Raw genomic sequence first — 13,205 nt, 5'->3', positions numbered from 1 at the left:
CTTTTGGTCAAGCATATGTTAGAGATTAAGTTCTCCTTTTGGTCGTGATGCTCTGGTTCTGCAAAGCCCTCATGTGCATGGTGATATTCATATTATCTTTCAGAGTCATAATCAGGACCTTAACTGGAGAAATCTTGAGTTGAATAGATATATTTGGGCTTTGTTGGTTGGATTCCCATTTGATAAGAGGGAAATGCATGAACTAGCTAACTCTATTAGAAGTTTTGGTAAAATGCTGCTATGAGACAGGGCTAGGAGAACTCGAGCAGCCCTAATGGTCAAGATTAGAGTTAAAAACATGAGTGGATGTTTCTATAAGTATTGTTGTGTGTGAATCTGATGATCACAATGCAGAATCTTGGACTATACCAGTTGTCATTATCCAGCAAGAGCCATTGGGTGGTGGCCCACCTAATGAGGATCCAGTTCTAGTTGATGGCAATCCTCATCCTCAGCCTGTTAACAATTTTTACCATCCCAATCAGCTCAATCATTTTATTGGGCCTATTCTGCAACACCAGGCTCAAGGTGTTATGGGTGGGGATCCTCAGAACTTCCATCACCAGGCTATGCAACATGATGCAGAAGAAGTAAATCATGAAGAGGATGAGGAGGAGCTTCCTGGCTGGGGGCATCAGGCAATGCTAGTAGACAATGATGATCTCATTGACTAGGAGCTGGAAGAGGGAGAGTTCATGGAGCTTGTTGATCTGTTTCAGCCGTTGGATGAGCAGCAACAAAACAATCTTCCTGATATGGATATGAATAGTGACTTAAATCTCTCTGTGGGATCCAATGGGGTGGACATTGACATGCTTGAAGGCAATGCACAACTAAATATGGAGGGAAATGTGATTTTGAATTTAATGGGCCAGGCCCAAGTTGGTATTCCAAACCTCAATTTTCCCCTGGGGCCCATGCCAACTTTGCCACAGGAAGAATTTCAGCCACAAGCCCAACAAGTTGTTGCTCAGCCTGCTGTTGCTCAGCCTGCTCTTGCTCATCCTGCCTGGCTGCTCCCCTGAATTTCATAAACCTGCTCCCTCTTGTGGGAACAAATGTTAGGATTGATCTTGATCTTAACCAAGTGTTACCTCAGTCTTCACCTGCTGGTCTTCACATCCAAGACCAAGTTTTTTCTCCCAGGGTAAGCAATGACATCACAGTTGACATGAATTTGGTGGAAGAGGATGGATCTCTTTTCAACCTTAATCCTGCTGAAGGGGAAGATCTTGTGATTCAGCTAGATTCTCCTTCTGAAATCCTGGCTGCTATGCTCAAAGAAAATGATCAGAGCTCCTATGTTAAAGAGGAAATTGAAATACTTGACGGTTCTTTAGATGTTTCATCCAAGCCAGATTCAGCCTCAGAAAGTATTAATGTCACTTGCACCTCATCTTCAACTTGTTCAGCACCCCCAGGTTTTAATATCAAAGGAAAGTATCTAGCTAATTATGTCCCTGCCGGCTCTACTGCAGATTCCGACATTCATGCAATGGCTTTTTACTCTGCTTGGGAGCAACATTTTTGTATCAGCACAGAAGGCTCCACAGAAGTCAAGGTACTGTCATGGAAACGTCACGAAAGATATCCTAGCAAAAGGACTTAGTCATGGAGGCATCGCAACTAGGAATCTTAAAGGCGTTAAAAGGGACAAAGGACACAGGAGTTTATACTGGTTTGGCCCCTTGTGGTGAAGGTAATGGCTTAATCAAGTTTGAGGTGGGATTGCTTATGTCTCGATTACTAGGGAGCGAATTCGCTTGACCTAGCTTTCGATCTGATGTTACTTGTCCTGAACCGCCGCTGGGTCGTCCCTTTATATACAGAGGTCGGCGCCCTGCGGCTCACAGAATCCCGGCCGGCTCATAAATAGTGTCCGGCTCGGTGTCTATCTATTCTTGCCTTACAATACAAGTCATATACATATGGCGGTTTATCTCTACGGGCCTTAAGCCGCCTTTGGGCCTTGGGCCCTTAACTGAACCGCCATCTTCAAGTGCCGTCTTGGGCTTCATATTATGAATCGCCATAGGTATAACCTGACCCCTCCTGGGAGGGTCATACCTAGTAGTTATATCCCCAACATTAGGCCCCAGATTGATTTGAACTGGTTCATGTCAATCTTAACACTTAGAAAAAAATCTTTTGTTCCTCATTGCACGAGAATTTATAACTCGCCATGACATCATCTTATGGATCTGTGATAACCCACCATGACATCACCTGCCATTAATTCACACTTTGTTCAACATATCTCAACGGATCCTTATCTTAATAATCATCCTGAGAATCGAGGCATTTGGGCAGCTGGATAACCATGTTTTGGTCTCCTTGTTTTTCGTGCCCACTTATGAGTCCTTCTTTATAAATAGGCACGACCGATATTTCCTCATTCTCCCCTTTTCCATCGTCTTCCTGCTCTCGTGACCTTCTGCCGCTCGAGCTCCGCCACTGTCGCAAAGTGCACCATCGTCCTCATCTTGGCCACTGCATCACCTTGAACGAATCAGAGAAGGCGGTGCCTCTCCGCAGTAGATCTGCACCTGTAAGTATTTGCTTTCCCATACACCAGATCCGCATTAGGGTTTCTGAACTTCTCTGTGTTCGTCATAGTTCATCGTAGTTCATCTTCAGTGCTTGCACCATGAGCCTCTTTTGATCTGAAAATGGCACATAACTGATGTGGTAGTTGTTTTGCCTTTTCTTTCAATACTATCGGACCCCCTTTCTTTGAAGGAAAGACCCCTTCAGAACTTATGAACTCATCTGTATTGGTTTTTTAGGTCTTGATTTATTTCCTTTTCCTGAACAGGCGCTGATCCAAAATAGCAATTGCAATCTGTGAAACTTGTTTGTGTGACACTTAGCCAAAACCTGCACCTTGATAGATCCACCTAGCCATCGCGGCTCAAATTACAACGCTCAATAGATAACGTCCAACTACTCATGGCGGCTTAAATAATCCGACTGCTCATGACGGCTTAAATATCCTGACATAATTAGCCATATACCATTAGGCCCCTTTGTAAGCTGCCAGTCTGAATATGTGCCATAATATCTTTTTCTCCGGCTTAAATTGAACCGGCAATGTTACTCTTTGTTAGGCTTCCTTCTTCACAATGCCGCCCAAAACAACCACTTCATCTAACTGGGTCAAATCCATCGTCAAGGAGAGTACACTTGACGATTTTGTGAAAGCTGGCTATCTGCCCAAAAAGGATGTGATGTCGTACCATGCTCCTGATCCAACAGAAGAAAAGCCTCAGCCCAAAGAGGGGGAAGTCATCATTTTCACTGATCACATGAACCGGAGCTTTCGCCACCCGGCTCAAAGTTCTTCAGAGATGTTCCACACTTTTTTGACCTCCATCCACAAGACATCGGACCCAACTCCGTGTCTAATATATGCAACTTTCAAGTATTCTGTGAGGTGTATCTTGAAGAAGAGCCCAGCTTGCTACTTTTCAGAGAGTTGTTTTATTTGAACAGCCAGAATGAATACTCCAACGGACCTAGTTTGGAACTCGGTGGGGTCTCAATCCAACGACGAGGAGACGCCATCTTCCCTTATGCGCAACCACCGAGTCACCCCAAAGACTGGAACCAGACATGGTTCTACTGCCAAGACACTTCTCCAGCTGATGAGAACCCTCTGCCCGGCCTTCACGCCCTGCGCCTCGATTCCAATCATCCTCTTCCAGACAAGTTGTCAGCTGCTGACCGCCAGAAGCTCGCTCCTACCATGGCTAAAGTCAAGGCTCTTTTAGGGAACGGCTTAAATGGTATTGACTTGGTTTGGTGCTGGGTCGCATGGCGGATCATCCTGTTAAGCCGTCGCTCTGGTTTAATGTGCACCTACACGGGCGAGAAGAAGGATCCACTGCGCCATAGCCCTGACGATTTACCCGATGATGTTGTCAATGATATGACGAAGTCCCTTTTGAATGAAAGCCTAGCAGATTGTGGCAAGGTGGGCTTAAGCCCTTTCTGCAAAGCTAACTCGGCTCCAGGGGTAAGCTGCCAAACTGAGTTAATTTACCTTCTTCCTTGATGTTTTGTCTTTTACTCAAACCTTTGCTAATTTTCACAGGCTGATGAATTTTTTTTGAAGAAAACGTATGATCATGAAGGTGCAAAGAGAGCCAAGAATGCCAAGAAAGTCGCCAGGAGAGCCGCCGCCAATGTGACGCCCAGATAATTAAGCTACAGTAACCCTCTACTGATGATGCCACGTCACGACGGTTGCTGTTACTAAGCTCACTCTGATTCAAATCCCGTTCGAATTCAAAATTCAAAATCAATGCAAACAATGAAAGTTTTCAAATATTAAAACTAAAATGTTCGGAGTGAGCCAAATAATGCATTGGTAATTATGGTGGAGAAACCACACTTTCATAAAATGTTTAAATGCTCAAATGGGAATGAAACAACAGCTTAACCAATTTAATAAATGCCTTTTGTTATTATAAAATGTTAAAATATTTTATTTAGGGGTTTAAACTCTAGTGTCAGAGGTATAATTAGTAATACCAATTTTTTGTACAACTTTTATGTTTTTTTAAACTTAGATAAGATGGGCCTAAAAATAAACCAGTAAAGGGAAAAATAAATAAAAAGAAACGACTCAACAGAATTAAAACAAAACAAAACAAAGTTTGAAAAGCCCCCCCCCCTCCATTGGGCCATTCGGCCCAGCTGGCCAAAGCCGGCCCAGTCGCCCCTGGCCAATATGGCCCTCCCAACCCCTGGAACCCTAACCGACCCCCACTCCTCCCGCATGATCCCCTCCCCACTCCCTCTCGTTTCTCCAGCGCCGCCACGCTCCCCGCACGGGAGCCCTACCCCCGCCGGTGCGCCCGCCCCGAGGAACGGCCGCCTCCGCCCACAACTACTCCCCACCATCCTTACGCCACCGTCCCTGCCCCGGACTTGGCCGGATTCACGCCTCCACGTCCTTCGGCCCCGACCTCCGCTGCACCAACGAGCAAATCCGGCCGGCCTTCGCTGCCCCTTCCCATTCCAGGACGGATCCGGCTGCATCCACGTCGTCCCCGGTGCCAAGTTCATCCTCCTTTGCCGCCTCGCTTCCCGAGGAGCACCAAGCCGCCGCCTGGAGCTCCGTCCTGAAGCTCGTTTCTGCCGCCTCCTCGACCTCGTCGCGATTCGTGTCACTATCGCCATCTCCGCCCTGACCTCGCTGCCTCAAGCACCACCACGAGCCCACTGCCATCCCTACAGCTCCACTATGAGCCGCCGTCCGTTTCCCCCCTCCCCTTGCTTGTTTTGGCCGTCCCTAGCGTCGTTTGCCACGAGGCCGAACTCCGGCCGCCGTCTGCCGTCAACGCCGACAGCATTCCCGACCTCTCTTGCGACTGTCACGACCACCATCCGACGTGCCAGCTCCTGCATTGTCGGATACGCCCAACCTTGTGTTGTTCATGGCTGGAGGGGCGATTCCGGTGAGGTCCCGTGTGGCGCCGCCGTGTTCTGCCTCACTGGCATGGCCGGCTATTCGAACCGTCACGTGGGCCACCGATAGGTGGACCCCACGGGATTAGCCGCAAACTGGACTCTAATCCACCACCCATGTGTAAATGACAAACGGGACCCACACCTAATTAATCATGGACATAATTAGCAGGCTAATTAAACTAATCTTGATGGCCACTGACGGTGAGCCATGCAACTGTAGCGATTAGGTTTAACTCTAACAAAATCTGTTAGCAAATTGACCCACTGACCACTAGGCCCCACCCTGCCTAATTAAGTTAATTTGTTTAAATAAACTATGTTGATATTGCCACTGTCTATGACATGTGGCCCCACCTTGACCGGTTTGACCAGTCAAAGTGCTGGCTGTGTATCCCCTAGCCAATGACAGATGGCCCCCACCTGCACTGTTCACTGTTGGCTTGGTCCGCTTTGACTGCTGAGTCAGCAGTTGACTAGACCCACCAGTCAGTCTCTGACTAGGTGTCATACTTGGTGCACTTAATGAAATAGCTATTTAATAACTCAAATTTAATTAAATACAACAATGTCAGAAAATGTTTAAAACTTTAGAAAATTAATATAAAATAATCTGTAACTCAGATGGAAAAACTTTGTACATGAAAGTGGCTCAAAACGACGAGACGAATCCGGATACGCAACCCGTTCGTCCACCGCACATCCCTAGCATAGCAAACTCGCAACTTTCCCCCTCCGGTTCATCTATTCGAAAACACGAAACACCGGGAATACTTTCCCGGATATTTCCCCCCCTTCGTCGGTATCACCTACTACCGTGTTAGGGCACACCTAGCACCGCATATTGTCATGTTATGCTTTGTGATGCTTTGATTGCTCTGTTATTTATTGTTTTCCCCTCCGTTACTTCTTTCTGGTAGACCCCAAGACTGCTGCCGATACCCCTGTGATCGACTATGGTGTTGATGATCCTTCCTTGCCAGAGCAACCAGACAAGCCCCCCCTGATCACCAGATATCTCCTATTCCTTCTCTCTACTGCTTGCATTAGAGTAGTGTAGCATGTTACTGCTTTCGGTTAATCCTATTCTACTGCATAGCATGTCATTGTTGTTATAGTTGTTACCCTTACCTGCAATCCTAAATGCTTAGTATAGGATGCTAGTATTCCATCAGTGGCCCTACACTCTTATCCGTCTGCCATGCTATACTACTCGGCCGTGATCACTTCGGGAGGTGATCACGGGCATATGTTTTATACTTTATACTCTTACATTACTTATGATACTGTTCGGAGATGGGCGCTGAAGGGGCAGGTGGCTCCATCCTGGTAGAGGTGGGCCTGGGTTCCCGACGGCCCCCGACTGTTACTTTGTGGCAGAGCGACAGGGCAGGTTGAGACAACCTAGGAGAGAGGTGGGCCTGACCCTGGTCGGCGTTCGCGGATACTTTAATTAACACGCTTAACGAGATCTTGGTATTTGATCTGAGTCTGGCCACTGGCCTATACGCACTAACCAACTACGCGGGAACAGTTATGGGCATTCGACGTCATGGTATCAGCCGAAGCCTTCGTGACGTCAGCGACTGAGTGGCGCGCGCCAGATTGGAATGGAACGCCTGCTCTTGTATTAGGGAGGCTAGGTCTTCTTCCAGCCGCCCTCGCAACATGCAGGTGTGCAATGGGCGATGGGCCCAGACCCCTGCGCCATAGGATTTAGACCGGCGTGCTGACCTCTTTGTTGTGCCTAGGTAGGGCTGTGACGTGTTGATCTTCCGAGGCTGTGCATGACCCAGGAAAGTGTGTCCGGCCAAAGGGGATCGAGCGTGTTGGGTTATGTGGTGCACCCCTGCAGGGAAGTTGATCTATTTGAATAGTCGTGTCCCTCGGTAAAAGGACGACCCGGAGTTGTACCTTGACCTTATGACAACTAGAACTGGATACTTAATAAAACACACCCAGACAAGTTCCATAGACAACCCGGTGATCGCTTCTCCACAGGGCGACGAGGGGAGGATCACCGGGTCGGATTATGCTATGTGATGCTACTTGGAGGACTTCAATCTAATCTCTTCTACATGCTGCAAGATGGAGGCTGCCAGAAGCGTAGTCTTTGATAGGACTAGCTATCTCCCTCTTATTCTGGCATTCTGCAGTTCATTCCACCGATATTGCTTCTTTACACATCAACCCATGCATATGTAGTGTGGATCCTTGCTTGCGAGTACTTTGGATGAGTACTCACGGTTGCTTTCCTCCCCCTTTTTCCCCCTTTCCTTTCTACCTGGTTGTCGCAACCAGATGCTGGAGCCCAGGAGCCAGATGCCACCATCGATGACGACTCCTACTACACCGGAGGTGCCTACTACTACGTGCAGGCTGCTGACAACGACCAGGAGTAGTTTAGGAGGATCCCAGGCAGGAGGCCTGCACCTCTTTCGATCTGTATCCCAGTTTGTGCTAGCCTTCTTAAGGCAAACTCTTTTAACTTATGTCTGTACTCAGATATTGTTGCTTCCGCTGACTCGTCTATGATCGAGCACTTGTATTCGAGCCCTCGAGGCCCCTGGCTTGTATTATGATGCTTGTATGACTTATTTTATTTTAGAGTTGTGTTGTGATATCTTCTCGTGAGTCCCTGATCTTGATCGTACACGTTTGCGTGTATGATTAGTGTATGATTGAATTAGGGGTGTCACAGCCAAGAAAAGAGGAAGGAAGCCCAATAGTTCTGACTTGATTCGACTAGAAGACACCTCTGAGTCGGAGGTAGCCCTTGACTCTCTTGGCTCCTTTTTTAAGCACCTTATTGACACTGATTATCATCAGGCTGACATGGGAATGAGTCAGGGAGTGGATGAAGAGGTAACTATTATTTCCTCCGACTCTGAGCCTTTGTCGAGACAAAAAATCCGAAGAGTAACCCGGAAAGTAAGATTTTCACATCCCTTAGCTTATCAGGATCCTCACTTTCTTTTGAAGCGACAGATTCATGAGAGTCGAAGGCAGGCCCGGACCAGCAAGGACGCGGAACTCTCATCCGGCTTACCGAACACGCCAAGGAAGCGCCGGAACAAGGTCACCTCCGACTTAAACCCTTTTTATCCTTTGGCGGGTCTCACTCGTCAACCACTCAACTCTTCTGATTGAAATTATCAGGAAACTTCACATTCTTCCGGTGACTCAGTTTAGTCCAACATGCCAACTTTTAAGACCACTCCAGGGTAATGACGATTTACTTAACCTGTACTCATTACAATCCTTTATATTTGTACTGACCTTTTTGATTTATGCAGTGGAAAAGCAAAGCCCAGCAAGAGGGTGAAGAAAAACAAGACGGTCGAAGAGCTGACCGTCAATGAGCCGAAGCTTCAACCCACAGCGCCTAAGGCCTCTGTTCCTGAGCCGCCAGTAGAGCCGGTTCACGACATGCCAACAATGACTGTTGACCCACCTGTCGATCAAGCCGCCGACAACTCTGTAAACCCTGAAGCTTCAAGCCCAGCAAAGACAGCCAACCCACAAGATGTTGATGTGGAAATCACCAAGACCAGCTATACTGAGCCGGGGAGATCTACTGTGCTAGCCAAGTGTTCTGGCAAGGAGGAGCACATTGAATGACGTAAAGTCAGATTTGATGTTGTTGACTATACTCAATTGAGCATTGGCAAAGTTTTTTCTAGTTATCTTAGCCAAGTGCACAATAGTCGCGATCTTGAAGTTGACATGGTGAAACAAATGCACCAGAAATTTGAGGTACTAATTTTTTTCCTTTATTGAATTCTCCTTACTATGCTAGCCCCCAAGTCTACTGCATATGATGAATATGATGTAGACTTAGAACGAACTTAAGAACATCAGTAATATACTTTGGTAAAACCTTTAAAAATCTGGCTTAAACCGTAATCCCCAAGGGCTGGTTTAATCAGCATGAATGTGCCGGTCCTTCATATGCTTGTGTAGAAGATAATATTTGTGTAACTTTTAACAGCAATATGCATTAGTCCCCAAGTGCCAAGTACTCTTGCTTGCAAAGTGCTTGGGACTTTTACTCTCATAAGCCGCCACTTAGACAAAAACTTTCGGTAGACATTAGCCCCCAAGTGCCAAGTGTTGTTGCTTGCAAAAGGCTTGGGACTTAATATTGCATACTAATGTTTATGATTGTGATCTGGTACATGTACAGACCACCACTGCTCAACTTCAATCAGAGCTGTCTGAATTGAAGAACTGCTTGGAGCTGCAAGAGACGGAGACTCAAAGAGCAAACTCCAAATTTGAATTCAGCGTGTCTGAAAAAGAAAAATTGAGGGTCGAGTTTGAAGTTGAGAAAAAGGCCTGGGTTGAAGAAAAGATTGCCTTGACCCATCGAGCTGAAAAAGCAGAGGCGGCTCTTCAAGAGGTGACCACTGAATTGTCCGACTTAAAACGCCATGTTTCTCAGATGGTCTCGACAATCTTTGGTAAGCCGCCCTAGTGTCAAGTGTTGAATCTTTTTGGTGATCATATGAACTATTGTTAACTCATCTGTTATTGCTATGCAGGCCCTAGGAGCACCAACCTCAACCAGGACATGCTGGTGAAGCTGAAGGCGGTTTACACACTCGTGGAACAACTTTATACTGGAGCTCAGCGTGCCTTAGCCATAGTTGCCCTGTCAAATGAAGCCCCCACACTCCTGGTTGATGTGCGGAAGAAGCTTTCTATGCTGCCCCAGCAGTTCAATGAATTAAAGCGGTCATCTGCGAGAGCCGGAGCCGTGGCTGCCTTAAGCCAGGCCAAAGCATGGCTACCGGAATTAGACCCGGCCGACATCGCCATTGGGTGTCCAAGCCTTAAGGAAGATGGCACTTCATTTGAACAGGAGGACTTCGCTGCTTGTGTGAAGGAAATACGCCCTATGGCCACCTTGATTATCGATGAGACCGACCTCACCAAGTACCATCCGGCTTATGACGCAGGAAATCAGAGGATGCAGATGCCGCGTTATAAAGTGATAGGCCTGATCCCCCCAATCCGTAAGCATACCTTCGCCCCTGAAGTTGACCCGTCCAGGCTAATTGATGATGAAGCTGAATTTGAAGCTTTGAATGGCATTGACTGGTCGTCATCAACCTTCTAGGACGAGGAACGGGACAAAGAAGTAGAGAGGGTTGATCCAGAAGCTTCAAGCCAACAAGAGAACTGATCCACCGGGCGGCTCATATTTGTAGTCTTCTGAAAAAACAGTTTAATCATTTGGACTCGGGGAGTCATGTAATAGGGTAGAAATGACTTTGCTCTGTCGTGCCATCGTACACATTTTGGTGCTCAACACTGTTAAGCCGTCGTCTTATATTTGCCCTTATTATACTTATCATCTGTTGTCCTTATGCATAAGAAAGTCCTTGAACTATTATGCACACAGAAATAGATCACAATAACCCTTGGCGGTTTACCGCAGGGCAGGTCATAATAACTTACATATGACCACTGATGTGTAAAAAAGGAGTCACAGATAAGCCTGTTATGAATCATAACTTTGAAACATGACTATAATAGCATATCTTTGATATGGAATTTGCACTGTCGATTTATGTGACCTGCACAGTAAGGGTGATAACCCAATCTTTAGAAGCCAAAACTTCCAAATGTTTGATGATTGTCATATGCTAGCGACTTATCATCCAAAGTCAAGCCGGGTTAAAGAGAGACCACACTTATATATATGCATCAGATATGAACAAAAAAGTCTCAAGACAAACCCAAAGATTGTTTTCAAAAAAGCTTATGCCAAACAGAGAGAAAAAACGAGGCTTCTGATTCGAATACGATCAGTAAGCCGGACCAAAAGGGGTTAAGCTAGGATTCGAATACGATCAGGAAGCCCCCTAGTGGTTTTGGCATTGCGCCGATCAAGAGGGTACCGACAGCTATGTTCCCTTTGGTTCGAATACGACCTATGTTTGAACAGGAAGCCCTCAAATGACCTTGAGACTTTTTTAATGACTCTGATTTGAATACGATCAAAGTCGGACCCAAAAGGGGTTAAGCTATGATTTGAATACAATCAAGAAGCCCCCTAGTGGGTTTGGCATTGCACCGATCAAGTGGGTACCCACAGCTATGTTGTCTTTGGTTCGAATACGACCTATGTTTGAACAGGAAGCCCCCAAATGACCTTGAGATTTTTTATCGACTCTGATTCGAGTATGATCAAAGTCGGACCAAAAAAGGGGTTAATCTATGATTCAAATACGATCCAGCCCCCAAATGATCAATTGTTTTTTTATCAGCTATGATTCGGATACGATCAGGAAGCTGTGCTGAAGGAGTTAAGCTAGATTCGAATACGATCAGCCCCTAATTGGTCTTTGGAATTATGATGATGAAGACATATGATTATTGAGGATGAAAAGGACAGAGGTCCTACTTTATTACTTATCATAATATATACATCGTCAAAAATATGTACATCATAAGAGCCGGTGGCTCAAATGTAGTAAGGCCGAAGATGAGCAATTTGCCACGGTCGGCGGGTCTCCTCCTCCGACTTATGGGAGTCTTTATTCTCTCGAACATCGATAAGGTAGTATGACCCGTTGTTCAAGTTCTTGCTAACCACAAAGGGCCCTTCCCAAGGTGGGGATAACTTGTATGCATCAATTTGATCCTGGATGAGCCAGAGCACCAAATCACCTTCTTGAAAGGTTCTCGACTTAACCCGGCGGCTGTGATAATGGTGCAGGTCCTGTTGATAAATCGCCGAGTGGGCTGCTGCCAAGTCACGCTTTTCATCTAACAGGTCAAGTGCATCCGGACGCGCTTGTTCATTATCAGCTTCAACGTAAGTCACCCCGCGGGGCGAGTCATGACGGATGTCACTAGGAAGAACCGCCTCTGCTCCATAAACCATGAAGAAAGGGGTGTAACTCGTAGATCTGTTGGGGGTAGTATTGATACTCCAGAACACTGATGGTAACTCCTCCACCCAACAACCGGGCGTCCATTGCAAGGGAACCAGAAGCCGGGGCTTGGTGCCTTTCAAAATTTCCTGATTGGCTCTTTCTGCTTGACCATTGGATTGGGGGTGAGCTATTGATGAAACGTCAAGCCGAATATGCTCACATTGACAAAACTCCTTCATGGCACCCTTGGACAAGTTAGTGCCATTATCAGTTATGATACTGTGGGGAAAACCAAAACATAAAATCACCTTTTTCAGGAATTGAACCGTCATTGCCACGTCACACTTACTGACCACTGACCGGCTCTACTTCAACCCACTTTGTGAATTTGTCAACCGCCACCAAAAGGTGGGTCTTTTTATCCTTGGACCTTTTAAAAGGCCCAACCATGTCAAGTCCCCACACCGCAAACGGCCAAGTAATTGGAATCATCCTCAATTTTTGAGCCGGCACGTGAGCTCACCGTGAGAATTTCTAACCATCACATTTACTGACCAGATTCTCTGCATCAGCGTGAGCCATCAGCCAATAAAATCCATGACGAAAAGCTTTGGACACAAGGGAATTTGAACCGGCATGATGGCCACAATCTCCTTCATGAATCTCACAAAGAATCTCTTGACCTTCCTCAGGAGAGACACAATGCTGAAACGCCCCAGTGACACTGCGATGATGCAACTCGCCATTGGCAATTGTCATTGACTTAGACCGTCGTGTTATCTGTCTAGCCAAGGTTTCATCCTCAGGCAACTCGCCCCATGTCATGTAAGCCAAATATGGCACTGT

The sequence above is a fragment of the Triticum aestivum genome, chromosome 6B (genome assembly GCF_018294505.1).
Source record: "Triticum aestivum cultivar Chinese Spring chromosome 6B, IWGSC CS RefSeq v2.1, whole genome shotgun sequence".
Lineage (NCBI taxonomy): Eukaryota > Viridiplantae > Streptophyta > Magnoliopsida > Poales > Poaceae > Triticum > Triticum aestivum.
The sequence above is the reverse complement of the archived record's forward strand: the minus strand, read 5'-3'. Positions refer to the sequence as shown.